This window comes from Manacus candei, unplaced genomic scaffold (assembly GCF_025592945.1).
Source record: "Manacus candei isolate 608988 ecotype Guabito, Panama unplaced genomic scaffold, ASM2559294v1 h1tg000007l, whole genome shotgun sequence".
In the NCBI taxonomy this organism is placed as follows: Eukaryota; Metazoa; Chordata; class Aves; order Passeriformes; family Pipridae; genus Manacus; species Manacus candei.
Window position 1 is genome coordinate 2,617,992 of NW_026138055.1, and position 21,419 is coordinate 2,639,410.

General features: G+C 39.9%; 1 protein-coding gene across 4 annotated transcripts in view; it reads left to right on the forward strand.

Moving 5' to 3' along the window:
* KLHL29 (kelch like family member 29) overlaps positions 1 to 21,419 on the forward strand; it is a 392,600-nt gene that overhangs the window by 64,694 nt on the left and 306,487 nt on the right. For 2 of the 4 annotated variants that reach the window (XM_051810143.1, XM_051810162.1), the window contains exon 2: positions 3,138 to 3,244. The exons of the other annotated variants lie outside the window; for them this stretch is intronic. The gene's annotated coding sequence lies outside the window, so the exon portion shown is untranslated. The remainder of the gene's footprint in view (positions 1 to 3,137; positions 3,245 to 21,419) is intronic. 4 annotated transcript variants of the gene reach the window in all.

Consider the following 21,419-nt stretch of genomic DNA (forward strand, 5'->3'; position numbering starts at 1 on the left):
CAGAGCTGTTGGAGTTCAGGGGAGTCCAGTTGATATAGCTATTCTCTCCAAAAGATCTAGACCTGCTTCTCACTGACCAGGTCTTTTGAGCCAAATACTCTTCTCATTATTCCATCCCTTCATGAACATTCACATGTTGATGAGGTAGGTGAGCTGACACCAGCTTCTTACATCATGGCCTGCAGCTATTTTTACCCTGAAGAATGAGCTCTCTCCTTCATGAAGCTTGCTGCTACAATGATGTGGTATCTGAAATAGATGTCTGGTTTCCATCAGGTTGCTTCAAGTCACTTAATTTAGGCACAGGACATGATATTTGACCTGTCCATATTGTGGTAGTTAGGGTCACAAGGGAGAGAGAACGTTACCATTGGCTTCTGTAACGTACCTTCAACTTGATACAGGGAACGAGGGCTTTGGGTTTGCTGTTGAAAGCTCCTTTCTGCCTTTTCCAATTTCAATATTTTATTCCAGTGGTTCAGAACTGCCTGGCAGTTGTTCCTGTCTTTGCTCCCCCTCAATGGCAACTGCAGTAATGTTTTGGTACAGTTAAAATACTTTCCTACAAATAGCTGAGATTTTCTAAAGGAAGAAAAGCAAACCTCACCCAAATGCTAGTAAATAATGTAAATTGCAGCATGTTAAAGACCATTAATTCTGTCTTTGTATTTCCCCATGTAATAATTTTTATACTTCTTTTTAACTGTGTGTCCAGGACTAAGCAAACAGATTTTGAACTTTGGCCCTGTCTTTATGTGCCGTTTTCATGGACAGATTGTTGCTTTTTTTGCTCCTTTTTTTCCTTCTGATTCTTCTTTCTTCAGATGTCCCATATCCAGCTGTGAGTTCTGTTTTGCCTTTCCACATCACGCTGCCATCTAGAGTGTGCAATACACTTTGTAAATATTCTTCATGTCTTTCCTTATTGTGGTGGGAAAGAAAAAGGTTTCCTTCATGTAAAACTGTCATTGGCTTCTCAGGCTTCTTCCCTACTGAAACCCATTTTATTTTTTATTACTGTCAAAGACTTTTTTTCTGTCCTGTGAAGTCCTGGAACAAGAGTCCTGAGATGGCTTTGAAAAGTGGATATTTCCCTAAGGAGATCTTCCAGAGCAGCTCTGGTCTTGTGTTGCCTTGGGAGATGGTGGGGTAACTATGATATGATGAGTCACTATGCAAAACAGAAATTACTCCCTTGAGTTTTTTCTTTCCCTTCCATGAACTGCTGCATGAGAACGGTGCTCTTTTCAAAAAAACAAGAAGCAAAACAAAAAATAGATTCTATTTTTGTTTGAGCATTTTTTAGGCAGTCCATGCTATATTCTTTAGTTGTCTTGTGAAAGTCAGAAATACTCAGTTAAAATGTCTCAGCAATGTGTTCAAGAAGTGTTAAATAGGTAAATAAGGTAAATAAGGTAAATAAGAAGTGTTAAATAGGTAAATAAGATCGGCTATTTGAAAATCCTCATATGAAAATGAGTCTAGACCTGTAAAGAAAACAGGCTTAGGAGTACCTGTTGCTGAAGACTGAGGTAAAAAAGTCATTGAGTGCCTCAGCATTCTCCATATCCTGGGTAACTAGGTCTCCTATTTCCTCATGGAAAGGGCCAAGACTTCCCTTAGTCTTCCCTGTTGTCACAAACGTACCTATAGAAGCATTTGTGGTTGCCCTCGATGTTCCTGGACAGATTTAATTCTGTCAGGGCTTTTGCTTTTCTAACCTGATTTGGGATGTCATTCACCTGGCCCTAATCCCATCCCTTTAAACTATTTTTTTAGTGGTCTGATCTTCTGATCTTTATTTTCTTTCTTCCTCGGTGTGATGGTGTGTTGTGCCTTTCAGCCAGTTACAGGCTGTTCATTGTAGCGTGAGCCATTGGTCAACTGCTCAAGCCAAAGTTGCTGTATGCTTCATTTGCAGAAATACAGTAGACATTTAGCAGTTTCATTAAGCTCTTAATGGAGCTCGTTGCCTGATGGATCCACAAAGTGACCTTGGATAAGCAATTTACTGTGTGCTGCTTCTTTACCATCCTCACCCCCACCACACCTCTTTGAGCTGTAGCTGTTCAACACTGAGCCAGTTTTAGGCTTTCACAAGGGAAATTATTTGATCAGGCTATTTAAACATAGCAAAAGTCACTCAAATATTCTGAAATAACATGCTAGCAGGATAGGGAGATACCTTCCAAGGGGATGTTTGGCATGGTAAACTTTCTACAGCTTGCAGGTAGGATTAGTGAAGTGCTTCTCTACCACTTCGAAATCATTATAATTACACAAAACATCAAGTTTGTATAAAATTAAAAAAAAGTGTAAGCTGAGGCAATGGTAGGGAAGCTCTGATTGCATTCCGGAGAGAAGTGCACTGTAAACTTCAGATTAGTTTGTATCAACTCAATTACACGTATGCTGCAATCTTGTCATTGTAAGAATCTTCTTGGTAGAAACTGAAACTCTGGTGCTAAAAACATGAAATCAATAGGTACTGTTATATCCACTTAAAAAAAATTGTATTGATTTGCAGATAACGACAGCAGTTCATTCTTGCAGGATTACATGCCACTTCCTGTCATAAAGATTACTTCAGTATGTATTGCATCTGAGATGGAGAATGTAGGGATAAAACTGCTTTGCTTTAATGAATAGTCATTTTACTCTGGGCATTAAAATGAGATATATTCCTTTAAATTTATCTCCAGGGATTATTTTGATTTCATGGGCAAACCCTGTGTTACCAAAGACTCTAGAATGCTATTACACTTTTAAATAGTCTTAAACTGCCTTGTTTTTGCAAGTACTTGAACTCTTCCTCTCTTTGATAGCAACTAATTAAGCGAAATATCGTGCTCTTTCTGGTCTCCTCCACATCCTTTATTAGAGGGTTAACACCATGTTATCTTGGGTATTAGATGTTCTTTGCTAAACCCTTGGTGTCTACCAGCCTCTAACTCTCCGTGCTTCATAACAAATTTCTGGCACCTTCTGGAGTTTAAATTCTTCATGCCAATCATGGTGGTCTCCCATTGTACAGTTGCTTTTTTTCTGGTGCTGTGACTCATCGTGAAGCCTATTCTCATTAAGCATGGGTGATTCCATCTTCGTGTATTAAAATCACTCTTTTCAACTCTTTCTAGGTAATCTGGCTTCCCAGAAATCTTCTGCTAAATGCAAGGGTTTGCTGTCCTGTTTACTGACTGTTACACCTGAGGCTGATTTTGATACAGATTGTGGATATCGCAGGGTAAGTGTGCAGATATCTCTTTGTGTTTTTCTTTTGTGGTGTCTTGTTTTCTTACACAAACGCAATTTGGGCTGTGCTTTCCCTTTCAGTGACAGCAGCAAGTCCCTATTGTAGCACGTGCAGCTGAGCATCTGTGTTACAATAGAAAAATATTGTTGTGTGATAAATGCTAATGCTGTAAACCTGATCAGGAGTGTTTGAATTTGGTGGTGTAGCTCCAAGAGGGAGCAAAGTTTTTTGTGTGTATAGGCCTAGATTCATGGGGCTATATCTTATAAAATTGTAACAAGCTTTAAGAGGCTTGTTTGAGTCTAGTGAACTTTGTCGTTTAAGCTGGTAAATGTGCAAGTATTTTTATATTACAAATGAAACATTCTTCATAGTGTACATAGTTAAAATATCTGTGAAGTTTGCAAGATCAAGTTTAAATATTTGGAAAAGGGAGATTAAAGGTTACTTGGTTTCTTGGGGGCATGGTGAGGGGAAAGGAAGAACTGATTCCTTCTTTTATCCAATTCTACTCTGCACATTAGAGTAGAAACTTAAATACTTGACTTCATTGTTGAATGACTCTTGTGGAATTTTTTACCTCCCACCTACGGGAGAAAAGTGCTATTTAGTGAACAGAGATTTGATTTTTCTTTTCTTTACCCCTTTCCCAGTCTTAATCCTTAGTTTTCACCTTCTTTTTCAACCTCCTATTTTTCTTGCTTAGCCCCTTTTCTAGCTTTTTTTTTTTTGCATTCCTCTCTGGTTTTTTGTCATGGAGCTAATCCTGTTCCTTTATGCTGTTTCTTGTCCTCCTGGCCTCCTGTGACTGGCTTTCTGGCTTTTCCCATCCATATACTTAAATTTTGGGGATAATTCAGGCTGGAAAAGACCTGTGCAGTTGTCTAGTCCAACCTCCTACTCAGAGCAAGGTCCCTTAAAGCAGGTTGCCCAGGGCCACATCCAGTTGGGTCTTGAATATCTCTGGGGGTGCAGACTCCAAAACTTATATATTAAGATCCCTGTTGCCATGTTTCACCACCTCATGAGGGGTATTTTCTTCATTTATAATCTGAATTTTCATTGTTGCAGCTTCTTTTTTCTTGTCATACCTCTGCCCTTTCGCGAGTAAGCTCACTTTGTCTTTTTTTCACCTTCCCTTTGGGAAATTGGGAAACAGTGAGATCTGTGGGAGATGTAGCCACCAGTATCCTCCACTGGACTTGTTCTAGTCTGTCAAAGCCACCTTGTTCTGGTGGGCTCACAAGTCCTGCCTGAAGGGGAAGTATTGTTTCTCTGGACCTGCTGGTTGTGCTCTTGCTGACGCAGCCCAGGATGGACTCACTTGGCCTTTGTTTCACGGGCATGTTGCCAGCTCAAATTGTCCCTGCTGCCTGCCGAGACCAGCAAGTCCTGTATTGTTTTATTTTGCATATTTTCAGTCTTTCTAATCTTTCTCATACAGTGACATGCATTCCTTACTTCCAGTATTTACTCTTTCTTCACAGGATTCCTTATTGAACACCTCAGTATCCCCAGTGCATCTTCATCGTAATGTTCCTGGCAACCTCTTGCCGTAAATGTGTATGAGCTACACTTTGGAAATAGTGAAACACTCTTGGAAGTGGGTTTATTTCCATGAGCAGCTAGCATAAAGCTTTCCATGTAGCTTTGATAATTTAAAAACCTTTCTCAATTCCTGTCATTAGTGTATTCACAATAGAACAGGAAATTGTGTGTATGCTTGGGTGTGTTCAAGTGTGCATGGGAGAGTGTATTTAATCCTTTTTTTCTGTGCTGCCTGTACACAGCCATAAGTAGTGTATATTATAATAATACATACATGAAATTGTTGCTGGAAATTGAGTCTTAAGCAAGGCTTGTATTTTATATTCCTTTTTTATATTTCGCCCTGCATGTGTGTGTGATGCTGCAAATTGCAGATGCCAACAACTGTAATTGTAGTTAAATCAAACGTTCTCCACATTTTTATTCTTTTTTCAGGGCCCTCATGATGAGTAATGTATCTGCTTTTCCTATATTTTAATAGACCACGTATATTGGGAGATATGCCAGAGAACAGACACTCAGAAATACAATCTCAGCCTTTGCTTTACATGCTGATCAGATGTTCCTTGGGGAAAGGAGACATACTCCTGTGCTCTTGCAAGCTTAGCTGACTGGTGCCTTAGGGGAAGGACCAAGAGGGCATCAGTAGTTCAGTGCTGAGATCATAATTACTAGTTCAGCCAGGGTGGCTGGAGCTCATGTGCAAATTCCCTGTTAATATCTACCAAGGAGGGGAACAAAAGAAGGCATTGAGGAGGCAAGTAAGTGGTGCAGAGAGTGTTAAACATACTAAATTAGGGAAAAAAACAGTTGAGCACAAAGTAAGTAAGAGAAGTGAAAAGGAAAAGAAAATGTACAGAAAGGAGGATGAAGACTTTAACTTGTGACAAAATGTTTTGTTTTTAATTCAAAGAAGTGTTGTCCAACTCATGAAAAAATAGCTACACTGGTGCAATTCATACAGTGATGAGTGACAGTTTAATTCACTTTCTGTGGTGGGGATTGTCTAGCAAATCTAGCTTGTGATAAGTTGCCACATCGCCTAGTCACATCAGCATGAAATGCCTCGGGTAGGCTTAGGCTGAATATCCAATTACTGCAGAGTGACTCAGGCACCCAAATATCAGCCACTGTTCAAGTGGCTGATTTTCCTCTAGTTTCACATCTGTGAAAGGAGAGTCCCAGTGTGTTTATACTCTTGGAGATGGTCCTGTGCCGGGCTAAGAGTTGGACTTGATGATCCTTGTAGGTCCCTTCCAGCTCAGCACATTCTGTGATGCTGTGGTTCTGTTAGGCTGTCTGTGCCCCTGGGTGCTTCTGCCATGGTGGCTGTGATCTGGTTATAACAAAAGAATTAAAAAAATAGTAATTTGGAAATGAGAAGCCAGTTGTGTCCAGTTTTCCTCCTGAAGGCTTCTGTTATGTATGAGAAGTTGTTTGAAAAGGACTTGAGTTCCCAGATGGATTTTGTCTCCTTCTGGGAATGTGCTGCATGTAGGATTTACACACTTGTCTGTCTTACCCATTTTTGGATATTCCTAACTCAGCTGTTCCCCTTAAAAGGCTTTTTAACTCACTTAGTTTTCTGAAGGATATAAAAAGTATTTCTGCATGTTGACTGTAGCCCTGTATATCCTGACAATCACGTGTGGTTGCAATTTTTGTATTCCAGCTGAAGAGGTACTTAACCCCAGTTTTTTCTGGTTCAGACTGAATTAGTTTTCACCATATGCAGCGCCTCTTATGAAAGTGCGGGTGGTAGGGAGGAATTTGAAATGAAGAAGTTGAGAGCTGTTTCGGTGATGAAGTTATTTTAATAACCGTGGGTCTTCCTGCACAGCAGACTGATTGGTTTTTGGAGTATTTCTTATGAGGAGAGAGGGTCAGGAAGGTGTGTAAACTCAAAGCAAGACCTCACATGACAGTGTGCGTTTAGGAACTTGAACAGAATGATTGCATTTTGCTTTTCGTTTTTTGTACTTTTCGCGTAGGTGAAAGCAAAGATTTGGATTTGTTTCGTTTCACCCTTTTCAGGAGAAGGAGCAAGATGAATGAAGTAGGAAAAATTAGTCACAGAAATCAAGGTCACACTTCCTGTGTGAATTTGTGATAAGTTTTGGGATGCAGCAAAGAAACCAAATAACACCTCACTTGTCTTTGGTATGGTATTCAAAGAACAATTTACTTTGGGAAAGACCTAAGAGGGGTCATCTGCAGAGGCCAACTGCAGAGGCAGGGCAGGTTGTTCAGGGCTGTGTCCTTGTTCAAGCAAGTCCTTTAGTACCCCTGAGGTCGAGGGCTTTGCACCCTCCCCAGGCAGCCTTCTGTTGGTTGAGCACCCACTCTGAATTTTTCTTCCTTAAATCTTACCAGATTTTCCCTTGATGTGTCTTGTGCCTGCTGCTTCTCTTACTGCATGCCCCAGGAAGATTCTGGCTTACCATCTACTCCAGGTCTTTAACTATGCCAATCATGACAGGCTGGAGATCTGTGTTTATAATCAATGTTTGCCAGGCACTTTTGTGTCAGGCAGTATTTTTTATGTTTAACTCCATTTAACAGCACCTTAGTTGGGGTTTTGGGTTTTTCTTAAGCAGGGCTCTAATTTTACTGTGCTGTTATGTCAGGGAGCCGAGATGGAGTGAGGCACAGACAACACTCACACTAATATCTCAGTAGGTGCCAAAACCAAAATACCTGTGTTCCTTTCTGCCTATAGATAATACATGTCAAACAGACCTGAATTGAGTCACTGAGCTTGGAACTAGGTATGGTTCCTGTTCCTATCTCTACCACAGCTGTCATAGTAATAGTTGTGCCTCAGCTTCCATGCCATTAAAATAGAAATTATATACTTTTATTCACGAGAGTGCTATGAGTCCTACACAAATTGTTAAATGCTTTTAGTAACTTGGGAGAAAACTGCTATAACAAAGGTTAAAATATGTATTTTTATGGTATAAACTGTATGTTTGTAGGTGCACGGGTTTTATGTTAACTCCACAGTCTTTGTAGGCTGCTTTTAAATCAAAGTGTTATTCTGTAATGCGTTGTGTTACTGTACAAATTAGATGCTTTTATCCAAATTACTTGTTGGAAATCGAAGGTGACATGCACAAGGGTTGCTAGGATGGCCTGATTTTTCACATTCAAGATTTCGAAGTAGAAACAAAGCTTAGAAATTTGAGATTCTTTTAAAAATTAAGTCCTTTCATACAAGTAGTTAAGTATTCTTTTTGTCAGCTTTAATAATAATGAGTTTTTTGGTTCTGGGATGAGCGATAATTGCAAATGGCAAAAAGTCATCAGAACGTTGTTACTCAGATTGCAGATTTTATTAATCGTAAAAGAAATGATTCACCTAGAAAGGCTGTTTTATAAGTGCTCATTTACATGAAGATTTGCTGCTTAATTTATTTTGTTTAAAAAAAAATCCACAACCAAGAACCCCCACAAACTTTGTCCTGTCCTTCAAATCCTTGATTATTTTGTCCTTTTATCCTTCCCATTCAGTTTGCTTATAATGTCATCTGTACTTCTGCTTATCAGTGGGACCAATTTTATGTTTGCCTCCTCTTTCTCACAAATGTATCTGATGCTTTTTGGATTTATTTCATAGTTGAGTACTGTGCATCTTCCCTGCATGAATTTCCTCCACTTTTAAAAAGGATGTTTATCTTTTATGAATGACTTCTTGGGTAGATGAGTTGTTTGGCCCTTTACATGTTTCTGATCTCATGAGGTGTTGGGATTTGCAGATGTAAATTAAATTTTCATCCGTTTTCTCCCACTCCTTTTATGTTGTTTTCAACATGAGTCTTGATACAGTAAAAAAATTGAGCACGTCCTTCACTGTAAGAATACAATTAGTCAATGAGCCTGCCCTGTGAGCTTAAAACAGGGTTCATACTAAAGTATCTCTTTAATTGGGGTTTTGGATGGTAAACTCTTTGGGGTAATGGTGAAGCCTTTACATGTTCCTGCTAGAGAATTCATACAGAGAGCACTGCTATAGCATGAATATTCAACAGCTGCCTACCCCTTAATCCTTATGCTGAAATATTAATACGGCAGTGATTCTTCACCTAATCGTGCCGAGATCAGGTGCATGTAAGTAATCCTGCTGACAATATCCTGCATGCACCCAAGGCTTTTTGCAGGATCATGCCTTTCTGGACTGTGCAGAAGACCAGTTGCTCGCAGTAAATCCAGGACTGCTGTTACTAAAATGATGGTGGACTCTCACACGGGAGGCTGTGTGCCATCGGGTCACCCTCTCAGCCTGCAGGACATGAACTCCAAGGGGGGAATAAAGCTACTGCTCATCATAGCAAAAGTGAGCTCAGACATGCAGATAGAGATGTACTGCACCGTAATGCCCATTGTGACAAAGCTCTCCTTGAACTTTGCATGTACCAAACTGAGATCCTTTGGGTGTCGCTTCCATCACTTGGGCCTTGTCAGCATCAGGTTGCAGTCGAGTTGGTGGCAAAACCTCTTCAGAAGCACAGAATTGCTGCACTCTGCCGTGCTCTGGGCTGTAACTTGCAAACAGAATTTCACAATTGATATGGCAGACTTCTCAGTCTATTTTCTAAACTAATATTTAAAGTATGCCCCACCAATTTAGGTCTCAGGGATGGTTGTTGAAAATATAATGTACTTCAACACAAAATTATGCAGGGTAAAGTGAAGATGGGTATGGTAGTGGAGCAGATTCTTCTGTTTCATGTATATTTGAAGCTGAGAAAGCTTCTGCTGAAGTCAGACAACATGGGCTTGTCAAATTGTTCACAAACAAAAAGATTGCTCTTGGATGGAATTAATTTGCAGTATCTCATTTACTATCTTAGTTTTGTCATGAATTTCCCCTAGTCGGCAGCCTGAAATGCCAAGTGAAAAAGTGTTTCAGCGAGAGATAATATAATATATTAAGAAAATGTTATTGATCACAGTATGCTTTTACTGGAAGATGACTTTTTCTGACCGGAACACAAGGGACTTTGCCTTGTTATAGTAGGAAAATGTATTGTAATATGCAAACAGGATTATTGTTAAGGTCACAGCAACTTTGTTTTTACATTCCACTTCCTTTGGAAGCGAGCTTCTCCACAACTAATGTTGTCAGCTAGGCTAGAGGGAGAACAGTTTCAATTTTGAACTTTCAAGCGAGAGATTCCAGCAAGTTTTTTTGCTTTTCGAACGAAGGAAATAAATACTGTTTTCCACATCACCAAAGGTCAGAACTATAATTTGATAGGCATTACTGCCTATTTCGTTATGATGATGGACTGCTTTGTGGTGGTTCTTTGTCAGAATCAATTAATGCACATTTTCTCATCACACTTGTTTTTACACCATCACATCTATGTTTTTGCATATCTAATAGACAGAAAATGTTGCACATTTAGTTTTAGAGTGGCTTCCCCACACAAGGACTATGAGGCACTTCATTTTTCCATGTAATGTGGGAAGATTAGCGAGATGGAAGTGTCTGTGTTGCTCACAGACATCTTATGTGGGTGTGTGAGAATTATTACTCTGCAAAGCATAAAGGCTAAATTTGCGATGGGATGCCCAGTACAGGCAACTTTAGAACAAGGACACTTTTAAACATGTTTGATTTAAAGAGGGCTCCCACTGCATAAACAGTACCTCAGAGCCATTGAAGTCCTGCTTGCAGTGAGGTTGCTTTCTACTGAAGGGCTCAAAATTTCCCCTCGAGAGTAAGCGTTTCATTAAGATCATAATTCTTAAAGGTATTTTGATGTATTTCTAATGAAACTCATCCAAAACACTTGGATGAGTGTTTTGCATCATTCTGCAAAACTTAACTCTTCACCAGATCTTATCTCTGTGTGATTTAGGTTATGAGTATGAACCATGTTAATTTAGACTGAAAACACAAACCCTTTTGGAATAAATCAATGAGGGTTGCACTGCAAAGCCAAGAATATTGTATTTTCTGTGTTTGTTTTCCTTTTGTCCTGCTCCACTTCCACCATATCCCTCCAGTGGTTTTCTCTGGTTTTGTTGCAATAAATCTCCACTTCAGTGAATTTGAAGATACAAACCTGACTGCAGAAATTAATCTCTAGTACAGTAGTGGTTTACTAACCTGCTCAAGGTTTCCACAAGGCAAAATGATTTCTTCACTTTAAGCAACCATTTCCTATGCAGGCAAAGCAGTGATACTAAAATGGTTGTTATATCCTGAAATTTGATTGTATTTCTTTGCTGCTTTTTCTAATGCAGTTTGTACAATGAAAAGTTGTTGTAAATCAGAGGAACGGACCTCAGTTGTGTGAAAGACCTATTTCCCTGGTCCCCTTTTGCAGACTCCTGACACATTGATAGCCATGTGCAGGAGAGAGACCACTTGTGTTATTAAATCAAGAAGAATGGAAAGGTTTAGATTCTGGCTTTTAAAAGAGTCAAAACCAAAACAAAACTCAAGTCCCTAGATTTTCTTTTCATCCTCTTTAGCTGACCAAGTTTGGTATAGTTTATTTAGCACAAGAAACATGACAGCAAGTGCAAGTGTAGTAAAGGTTAATTGTTAGACTCCCTGCAAGAGTAAATCCAATGTTTGTACTTAGGATGCTTAAAAATACACAAAATACTCTCTATTTTCCATCATGGCTTAAAGAGGAGCAGAGTTACTACCATCCCTTTGCTTCCCAGTCCCCACGGGACGTTGGTTTAAGGCAACTTGGCTCGTAGGTTCAGCTCAGCTTGTGCGGATGTCTGCCCTGTGGGACTTGTGCTCCTGAAGATGCTTTATGTTGCCACATGTTTTCCTACCACTTGGCAGGAAAACGATGCTCAGCCTTTGTAATTCTCTTCGTCTTCCCAAGATGTGCCAGAGCTCACCCCGCTCACAAAGCATCTCTTGTGCAGGCATGAGTCTCCAAAATGCAGTGGCAGTTCAGGACAGCTGGTAATGTCTCCCTGTCAGCTGTGTTCAGTAAGGATAGGTAGAGTTTCAACACGTGTTGTTTCAAAACAACTCTATCAACACAGCTGTTCAGCATTTCCTCGCAACCTTTTGTGACTAACTCTCCAGAATGCTGTTTAAAATACCGCTGGAATCAGCTAAATCTGGCCAGCTCCTTGGATGAACTTAGGTATTAGTTTGATGTGCCTGAAAACATGAATTATTTACACATAAATCCATTTAGTTTTCATGTTCTCTGTCTTCATGAACTGAAAGATGAGAGGAGGGGGAGAAAAAAAAGAGAAACCCCATGGGAGAACAGTTTGTGCTGCTGAAATTATGTCTAAGTTATTTTATTTGTTTTTTTTTTAATGATTCTTGGTGGGCACAGTAAACACAGGGAAGGTATCGTTCCCTTTTACTGCATCTTGTGCTGAGTGTGAGAATTCAGTGGTAAGCAGAAAGGATAACAGTCTATAAAATCCCTTTGTATGTTTGTAGAAGAGTTTGATATAATGACATGAAAGATATCTCTTAATCTATGCATCTAATTGTAAGGCAGTAAAGAACAGCTTCTCTGCTTAGGAGTATGTGAGCAAAAACATTTACGCTGAACATTTATGGGGACACAAAGAGGTGGTCCTTGAAGAGCAGAAAAGACTTTAATTCATTTTCCTGCTTATAGGAGTTGTTTGTTTTTTTTAAAAAAAGCCTTTTGCACAGAAGAGATAAATTGAAAGATGCAGATAAATTGAAAAGAGGTGGTGGGGTTGTAGTGGGAAAATCATGGCCAGATTTGAATCTTCCCTTGCTCAGTCATAAGCCTGCTCCTGAGCTGCTTTACATCCCTGCGAGAGGCGACTCTGCGGAGCCTGAATTTGAATAATAGAGTTGCCATTAGCGTCCAACATAAAAAAGATGATTGGTTGTATGCTTGATTTACGGGAAGCCAGAAGTGGTGAAGTATACAGTACACGAGGGGATATTTATGCCGCTAATGCTTAAAACACAGCCCAGTGTTCTGCGCACTGTGGATGCTTTCAAATGGCAAAAACAAAGGTGCGAATAGCAGTAAATCCCGTTATTCCGATAGTTGAATGGCCCCAGATCAGGATCAGGCTGTGCAGTCTCTTCAACATGCAGAGCAAGTCTGGTAAAGCCCTTGTTTAGTTACTGCCTGTTACAGGATTATCAGCTTTGAATCAAAGAAAATAATTTCAAATATGTTAGGATTTAGGGTATATTGTTTCATCTTCATCAGTTTCTAATGCAAGAATTATTTTTTCCAATTTATGTGCAAATAGGCTTCCAAAATCTGTTGCTGTGAACTGATATTTTGTCAGATTTTTTTCCTTCATCAATTTACTCCTGTTCTGCTAATAACTGTCAAATTGCACCTCAACTCAGCATTTTCTTGATTTATCTTCCCTGCAGTAGCTAACAGTAGCTCTCAGAGGTGTATCACTTGGCTGCTGTGCAAACAGGCTGCTCTTAAGGTACTCAGCCATGCATTTAGATTTTTTTTTAAATGTTACAGCAATTATATTTGATTTTTAGAAGAAGAATTCATTGTCAGCTCTTGGATGAATTTTTCAAAATGTAGAGTGTTTTTTATCAGTTGTTCATAAGCTGAGCAGACATTCAGCATTCATCATTCTGCGATGTCTAAACCAGTATATTAACTCTATGTTTTCAGTCTGTTTTTTTCTCAAAGAAAATATTAGTCAGATCTTTCTGCTAAATAATACCTTCTGTTCCATTTGCACAAATTTGCACCCATTTCCAAACTTCTCCACAAAATACTTTACAGGGAGGGAGATACTGGAGAGCCCCTGGTTTGGGGTTGGTTAGTAGTTCCCATCATGTAAAGATGCTACTGATGGTTATTTCTAGCTGCCTCCTCTCTAAACGTGTTTCTAATTAAAGAGCATTTGCTGAGCTTGGCTTAATTCTGTGTGATACAGAAAATTTACCTGTATTCCCTAAAATACCATTTCTAAACAATTTTCTGCATTTAAAGCAATTTATTTCTCTCAATCTGCTATTTGGGGAAAACAGCTACAGGGAAAAAAAACAAACTAGTTGTCTACTAAGCCTCTCCAAGCAAAGCATATACTAGCCCATCTCAGCTTATGAAAGAACTTTCAATTTTATAGAAGGTGTTTGATATTAAGAAAATGTAGATGCACACCTGTCTCAGTGTGCTATGTAGACTTGAACCAACAAGATCGATATATCCAAATTATAGCAGTTTTGTCTAGTGTGAATGAGATGCTACTTACGTTTTCAGGTAAAAGAAATCAACAGCTATTAATTTGGCAGAATTATTTATTTCTTGCTGATGATATTTTCAGTGTATCTAATCAGAGCTCTCATGAATAGAAATGAAACAATTTAAATAGAGGCAGTGTACATTGTATGATCTTGTTTTCTCAAACTGTTCCATAATGCAGTGAATAAATTTATCTGTTCTACTGAAAAGACTTCTGCAGAAATCATACACAGTGCTTTCACCTCTATTATTTAATACAACTGTTTTATAACTCTTGGAAGATGGTTATTTCTGCTTCTGCTACAGGCATCTGGGAAAAAATGTTCGGTTTGAGTGAACAGAAGGGAAAAGCAGTCTTACAGTCTGAAAATCCAGACAGATGCACCAGGAATGCTAGAGTAAAAGGTGTGGAGAAAATGATGAAGTAGTCTTATTCCACACCACTACCCAACCTCTGGAGTAGCAAGGTCCAGATTTACGGAAGGTAAATTAATGAGTGAAGAGCGGTTGGTCTGAATTAGCTTCTTGGATGCCCAGGAGGAAATGCAGCCGAGCAGAGCCACTGCTCATGAAATCACTTGGTGGCACTTGATTTTTACTCTAAATCCTTGGATACATTTGGGACACAGTGGGAGAGAGACAAGTTTTAGGTGGCCTCACCATTAACCAACTTTTGACTGTCCCATCAGGCCTGGGGGGTAACTGGTGGGCTTTGCAGAGGTCTGTGTTCTCCTCAGGATGTTGTACTATGGACTGGTTTGGGATGCTGGTGACCCAAGGTGACAGCAATGAACTTTGCAGTTGATGCTGATGGAGGGCACTTTGTCATAAGGGATCTAGGCAATCTGACCATGATGCTGTGGTTAAAATGCCTTCTCAGTAAAATTTTTAATCCAAAATTAAAATTTGGGTTTCAAAAGATAGTGTTTATTTTGAGGTCTTTGTAAGCTGATTTTTTTTCTTTTTTCTTTTTTTTTTTTCTTTTCTTTCCCCCTCCCGGGGAGGTTTCTTTTGCACGCTCCAGATTCTTTTATATGGGGAGCTTTGCTTATCCTTGATAGCTAACAGATAAACAGATCACAGAGGTGAATCTAAACCATCTGGAAACAAACTAGGAGATCATAAGATGTCTTATTCTTCCTGCTGCAAGGATGCAGATATGAGATGGCATCATCATTTCCGTTACAGTGCCTCTCAGAGTTGTGACTCACTGCGTTCAGGCAGGTGTTTGGTAAGCAAAATCAAACCCAAATAGGTTTTAGGTTGCTGTAGTTAATTTATAGGTGCCAGAATACAAATATTTGCTTCTCCTTACTAAAGCTCTCCCAGAACCTTTAAGTGTAAGCCATGGCATATGTTTCACTTTTCCACACTTTCTAACTCTCCTAATCTTTGGGAGTGGGTTGTGGGCAGTGTAGGTGAAACTGGCTGCTGTTTATGATCTATCCTTTTTCTTTATTTTATTTTATTTTTTATTTTATTTTTTTTTCCTTGAGGAATTTTAATCCCAAAATAAATTCCATCATTTACATGCTTTTAAAGCCTTACTGGCAACCGTCACCTCTTAATCTTTTTACATTTCTTGTGATTAGCAGTGCTTTCTAATCCTAACACCAGACCCAACAGCAACTGTTACCTTCACTACTTGTTTTACAGCTATATCTAATCCTTCTAGCAGTCTGAGGCCAGTGTTATATTTATCACTCTGAAATTACCAACTGTAAGATGTTGTGGCAGTTCTTCAGTTGGTTTTTTTTTTTGCTTTCTCGTTCCTTGTCATGGATTGATAAACACAGCGATTAATGTATTTCCAGAAAAAGATAAAAATAGGTGCTTTTCCCTCCTCAGTAATTTTTTTTTGTTCTTTTCTTCTTCTCCTGGTCCTGGAGAAGCAATTTGCTTTCTACCTGAGTTTATGATTAGTAGTGAATTGTGTAGGTGGAATGTGTTTCAGTGGCTTTTTTCCCTCTTCCTTTCCCTTCCCCCACACCTATTAATATATCTGTTAGTAAGCTAATGCTATTAGGTTATGCAGACTGTTCAGGGTGCAAGGAAAGCTAAGACAATCATAAAATCCTCACAGTGCCCTGAAACATCTTGCCCTTCTGCCAAAGGCTTTGTGTGTGAGGCAGCAAGAGATTTTATATCCAGTCACTTTGCAAAGAAAGGATAAAGAAATTACTGTTTTAGATTTACTGGTATGTGGTTTTTTTCTTTTCCCCACCTGGAAAGTTGTGTGGGTGTTTACAGTCTCTACAGGAACTGCTCTGAATTTGCATTAGGAAAGGGAACACTAGTAAACTGTAAACTTCTCTTTTTTGATTTTTTTATTTTTTCCCCAGGGGAGGGGCCAGGGAGGTTTAACCAGGAACACACAACCCCCAAATTTGCTTAAATCATAGAATCATTTTTAAGGTGGATGAAAAGAATGGCAAGGAGAGGGGAGGTGCAGAATAAAAAAAAATAGCATTTTTCCATAATCACAGTAGGTAATAGCTAATGGTATCTTTTGCTGCTGAGATCTTCCATGGTCTGTTTCTCTGAACTATGGTTTTCTTTCTCCAACCAAAGAACTTTGAGCTTTATTTGTTACTGAAAGCACTGAGAAAATATTTTGGATTTTAAAGCAAGGTAGGAAGTTTTTATATATATGTGTATATAAACATGTCTATTTGTGTTTACATATTTAAAGAGCAACAGTCCTTGCTTTGTGAAGATCTCATGTCTGCAGGTCCTGGTGTCTGGAAGCTCACCTGTATTCTCTAATAAAGATGGTACTTTTCCCTGTGTTCTTTGCTTTGCTTATATCCTTACACCATGTCATCTCTGGCAAAAAGTGCTACTTGTGTATTTAAAACAGGAACAAAAATGCAGAGCAATCTGTAGTTCAGAACAATCAAAATGTAACTGTGTCATTGCCCTTTTGACCTTATTAAATGTATAGTTACTTAAACCACTTTAATCCATTACTGGCAAGATTGTCTCGCTGTTGGAAGAGGATACAGGGCTTTCATCTCTGCTCAGACAGAGCTGCTCCACACGTCTGCTCAGGAGAACAAGTCAATGCCTGCACATCTGGGATGTCTTTTTTTATGTTGAACGACCGGGAAATTTCAGGGAGCTGGATCCTGTATCAGGAGCTCTGTGGCCAACAGGACCAGGGAAGTGATTCTGCCCCTGTACTCAGTGCTGGTGAGGCCACACCTGGAGTGCTGTGTCCAGTTCTGGGCCCCTCAGTTCAGGAAGGACATTGAGGTGCTGGAGCAGGTCCAGAGAAGAGCAACGAGGCTGGTGGAGGGACTCAAGCACAAGTCCTGTGAGGAGAGGCTGAGGGAGCTGGGGTTGTTCAGCCTGGAGAAGAGGAGGCTCAGGGGAGATCTCATCACTCTCTACAACTCCCTTAAAGGAGGATGTAGCCAGGTGGGGGTTGGTCTCTTCTCCCAGACAACAGCAGTAGGACAAGAGGGCATGGTCTTAAGCTGTGCCAGGGGAGGTTTAGGTTGGATATTAGGAAGAAATTTTTTACAGAGAGGGTAATCAGGCATTGGAATGGGCTGCCCAGGGAGGTGGTGGATTCTCCATCCCTGGAGGTTTTTAAGATGAGACTGGATGTGGCATTTAGTGCCATGATCTAGTAACCACAGCAGTGTTGGATCAAGGGTTGGACTTGATGATCTTGGTGGTATTTTCCAACCCAGCTGATTCTACGATTCTATGAATTTGTGAAAGGTTTTGCTTTACTTCAGAGGTCAGAAACATCAGGTTTTGCTAAACAGAACTTTATCGCTGAAAGGTTGGTCAGCAGCTACAACAAACCTGGTAAAATAAACCTTTCACAATTCACATTAAACTGTTTGCAACTGTTCTCTTACTGTTCCGCTGTCAATATGATTCTGTGATCCCCCTCCATGCACACATTTGCCTACCCAACTGCTCTCTCTGCTCTGGCTATTTCCTGAAGAGCAGCTGTGGCTGTGCCATCTCTGGGAGTGTTTCAAGGCCAGGTTGGTTGGGGTTCTGAACAACCTGGTCTAGTGAAAAGTGTTCCTGCTCATGGGAGTGAGGTTGGGAACTAGATGGTCTTTAAAGACTCTTCCAACCCAAACCATCCTATGATTCTACTTTTGGTTTTCCAAGGTTGTTTTTGGGGCTCCTCATGCCTCTTCTAACAGTCCTCTCTCCACCTCTGCTCTTTTTTCTTTTTCCCCACATGCTGGAGTTCAGTCAAGGTCCCTGTTCAGTTTGTACAAGCTTGTAAAATATTTTAGCTGTGATTAATTTAGTCTTAACTTTCCAAAGGGATAAGAACCTCTAATATATGAGGATATATCAGGCTGCCACCCTTTTTAATTATTTCTCTTCTTAACACCTTTTGAGTTCCTTCTTCCAGATGAGTTTAAAATTTTGCAGGGTGGGGCAAAAAACATATAAAGTGCACAAGTCACAGTTAGGCTTTGTAGTCTAAGGGGGAAGCTGTGATGCTGGCTGGGCTCTCCCTGGCAGCCTGGCAGGAGACACTGATCCCTACTGCTCTTCTGAGCTGCAAATGCTCATGGCTGTGGAAGGAGGGGATGAAGTGAGAGCTGATCTGGGAGCAATATTCGTCTCAGGTCTAAAGTTACATCTTGGGAGGCCTCACTGCAAACGCAGGGCTCATGGTGCACAAAGGAGAGGTTGAGGGGAGAGCCCTAAATTTTAGGGTCCTAATGCCTTTACTGCCATCTTCAATGGGAAAGTGGCTTAATGAAGATCTAATGTGATTTAGGAGACTGTGATGATTAAAAAATGGGGTGAACAATACAAGAGAAGTGTGGGATAAATAAACAGTGTAGGAAAAAAATAAAACATGAAGAAGTTAGGGGTGACATTTTCAGACTTGCTGTAGTGTTGATGATGGCCACGAGGACTTTTGTGCTTGAGTGCTGCACTTGTTTTACTCTGTTTACCTCTTCTCCAGCTGAATTTCCTAAAGAGAGAGATTTCCTGAGCCCTACTTGTGTAACTCTTCCCTCTCCAGATGGTGCTCCTATTTCCTGCAAAACATCATACCTACATAGAAAAATCACTCTAGATAAAAGGAAACTGTATTTATCAGGCATTTCTCTATTTCAGCAGAGAGAAAGTATCTTTTCCTTTCAAGTCTTCTGACTGGAAGCCATGCCAAGAGGTGATTAATGTAAGAAGTGGAATGTTCCATCATCTCTTGCTTTTAGTTCAGTTTTGAGCTCCAACTATAGAACACACGTGGTGGGAAGCAGACGATCCCATTACCCTGATCCTCCTTCACTCTATTGGTGAAAACCTTTTTTCCCGGTAGGTATTGTAAAAATCAATATTCCAGTTGCTAGGAAGGAAGGAGCACTATGCAGGTTGATACCCAGGGATCTGCAGTCTGTTAGGTGTGAGATTGCTTTCTCTCTGCAGTGGTTACAGTCTTGGTCTTACTGCCTACAAATTTTGGGTTTATATACATAAGACAGATGCTTTTATGTTTTATGGTAAGTTTCAAAGGAGCAGAATTGATCAAGGCTGCTATCATGAATAGTAAATGTTCAATCCCATAAAAATTGCTTGTATAAGTAAATAGTGTTCCAGAAAGTGACAGTTCTAATGCCTTACATTGAATTTTATTTCTTCTTTTACCTCTGTAAATGTGATTTCTTCAGTAGTTTTTGAGGCTCGGAAACTGATAACCTTCAGGCTACCCTGTACCTTAGAAACCTCTCTGCTTCAGAATAGCATAAGCACTGACCAGTGAAGCTGAAAGAGAAGAAGATAGTGATTAAAAACTTAATACAAACGTGCGGAAAATAGGGAGAATCTTGAGTTTCAGAAGACACTGAGGTTCAAGAATAAGAAGTTCTAACACTCATAACAGCCCTGAATTCCGGCAGGGCAGCAATAATTACAGGCATAGCAATACTAACCTCAAAAATCTCTTTCCTTACCAGTCCCCCTTGTTGATGCCAGCTCAGGTGTTGGGCTGCAGGACCAAGGTGCACTGGCTGTCAGCACTGCGGGTCGTGCAAGAGGGATGGCGAATCGATATGCAAAGCATGTTTTTAACTGCTTGGAACCCAGGAAGGCGCTGTACCTGACCACAGCCTATTTCAAGGTCTGTCGGCTTTGAGGATTCAGCGAGCTGGCGGTGTCTTTTTTTTGAACATGCCCATGAAAATAATTGTGAGTGATTAATTTTAATTACTGCTGGCTGAGGGCAGATCCTTGGCTATGTGGATGGGTTTTATTATGCTGCGTTGAAGAATTGTCTGAGCTGAGAAACTCTCGAACTTCTGTATTGAAAGGTGTGCTCAGGAAAGAGCATATCTGCAGGAGGCTCTCTTCCCATTACTCAGAATCACTTAGTGGTGGTGTAGCAGGTACAGCAGCTCTCTGTGGTGTGCATGTGTGTTAGTGCAGAAAGCACTTGAAACTGGGAGGGAGGAACAGCTGGAGATGAAGATGATGATGGCTGCTCCTGTTGCCTTACAGTCAGTCTCTTTCCCACTTGTTCTTCTAAACTGGACATGAGCAGAGAGGATGAGTACACCAATCTGAAAGGACTCTCTTCCTATTATAGTTTTAAAATGCGTTCCTTCTACCGTGTCATGCAGTGGTATTTTAGGTTCTGTCAGTGTTTAGAGTAGTTGTCCTCCAAAATAATCATGGTGGAGTTGCTCAATGCATCTCCTGTAAAACCTAATCAGGGAACAGTGGGCTCTTTTCTCTGTTTCAGACATATAACCGAGACAAAGACTGATCAGCTGCTGCTTTACTGAAATCTCTTCGGTTACCAAACTTCCTGTCATTTTTGTGGTATCCCAAAGGCTGTTGCAGAAGGAATAATTTTGAAACTCCTCTCACTGTAGCAGCTAGTTTCTTAGTCACTGAAACATCTTTGGGGCATTATTCAAAGCATCTTCACTTTGGTTTAGGAAGATTTGTTTATTTCTAAGGTTGGAGTATGCATTTAGATACCCAAGATCAAGATAAGGTCTATCAGGTGAGCTGCTGGCCTCAAACTCTGAAATCTACAGTTGAAATCATGTTCTCAACTTTACTCCCAGCTTTCCCACTAGCTTGTTTTTTTGACCTTGATCAAATAATTTGACCTTTTTTCTTACAGTTTTGCTTTTCTATTAAAAAGCATACATCTGCTGGGCAGAGGCTGAATTTGTTTGTTTATTCATTGTTTATTCATTTTCTTTTTATATTCTTGTACAATATGAGCAGGAAAAACTTTCAGTCAGGAATGTGTAGATGAGAATCAAAATTGCATGCAAAAATATCTTCCAGTCATTAAAAAAACCAAAAGCATCCCTAATTTAGAAATGTCTCCTCATGGAAATAGTTATTCTCAGCCAATGAAATTCAGCTTAGCATTACTAGACTTTGAACTGTAAGAGTGT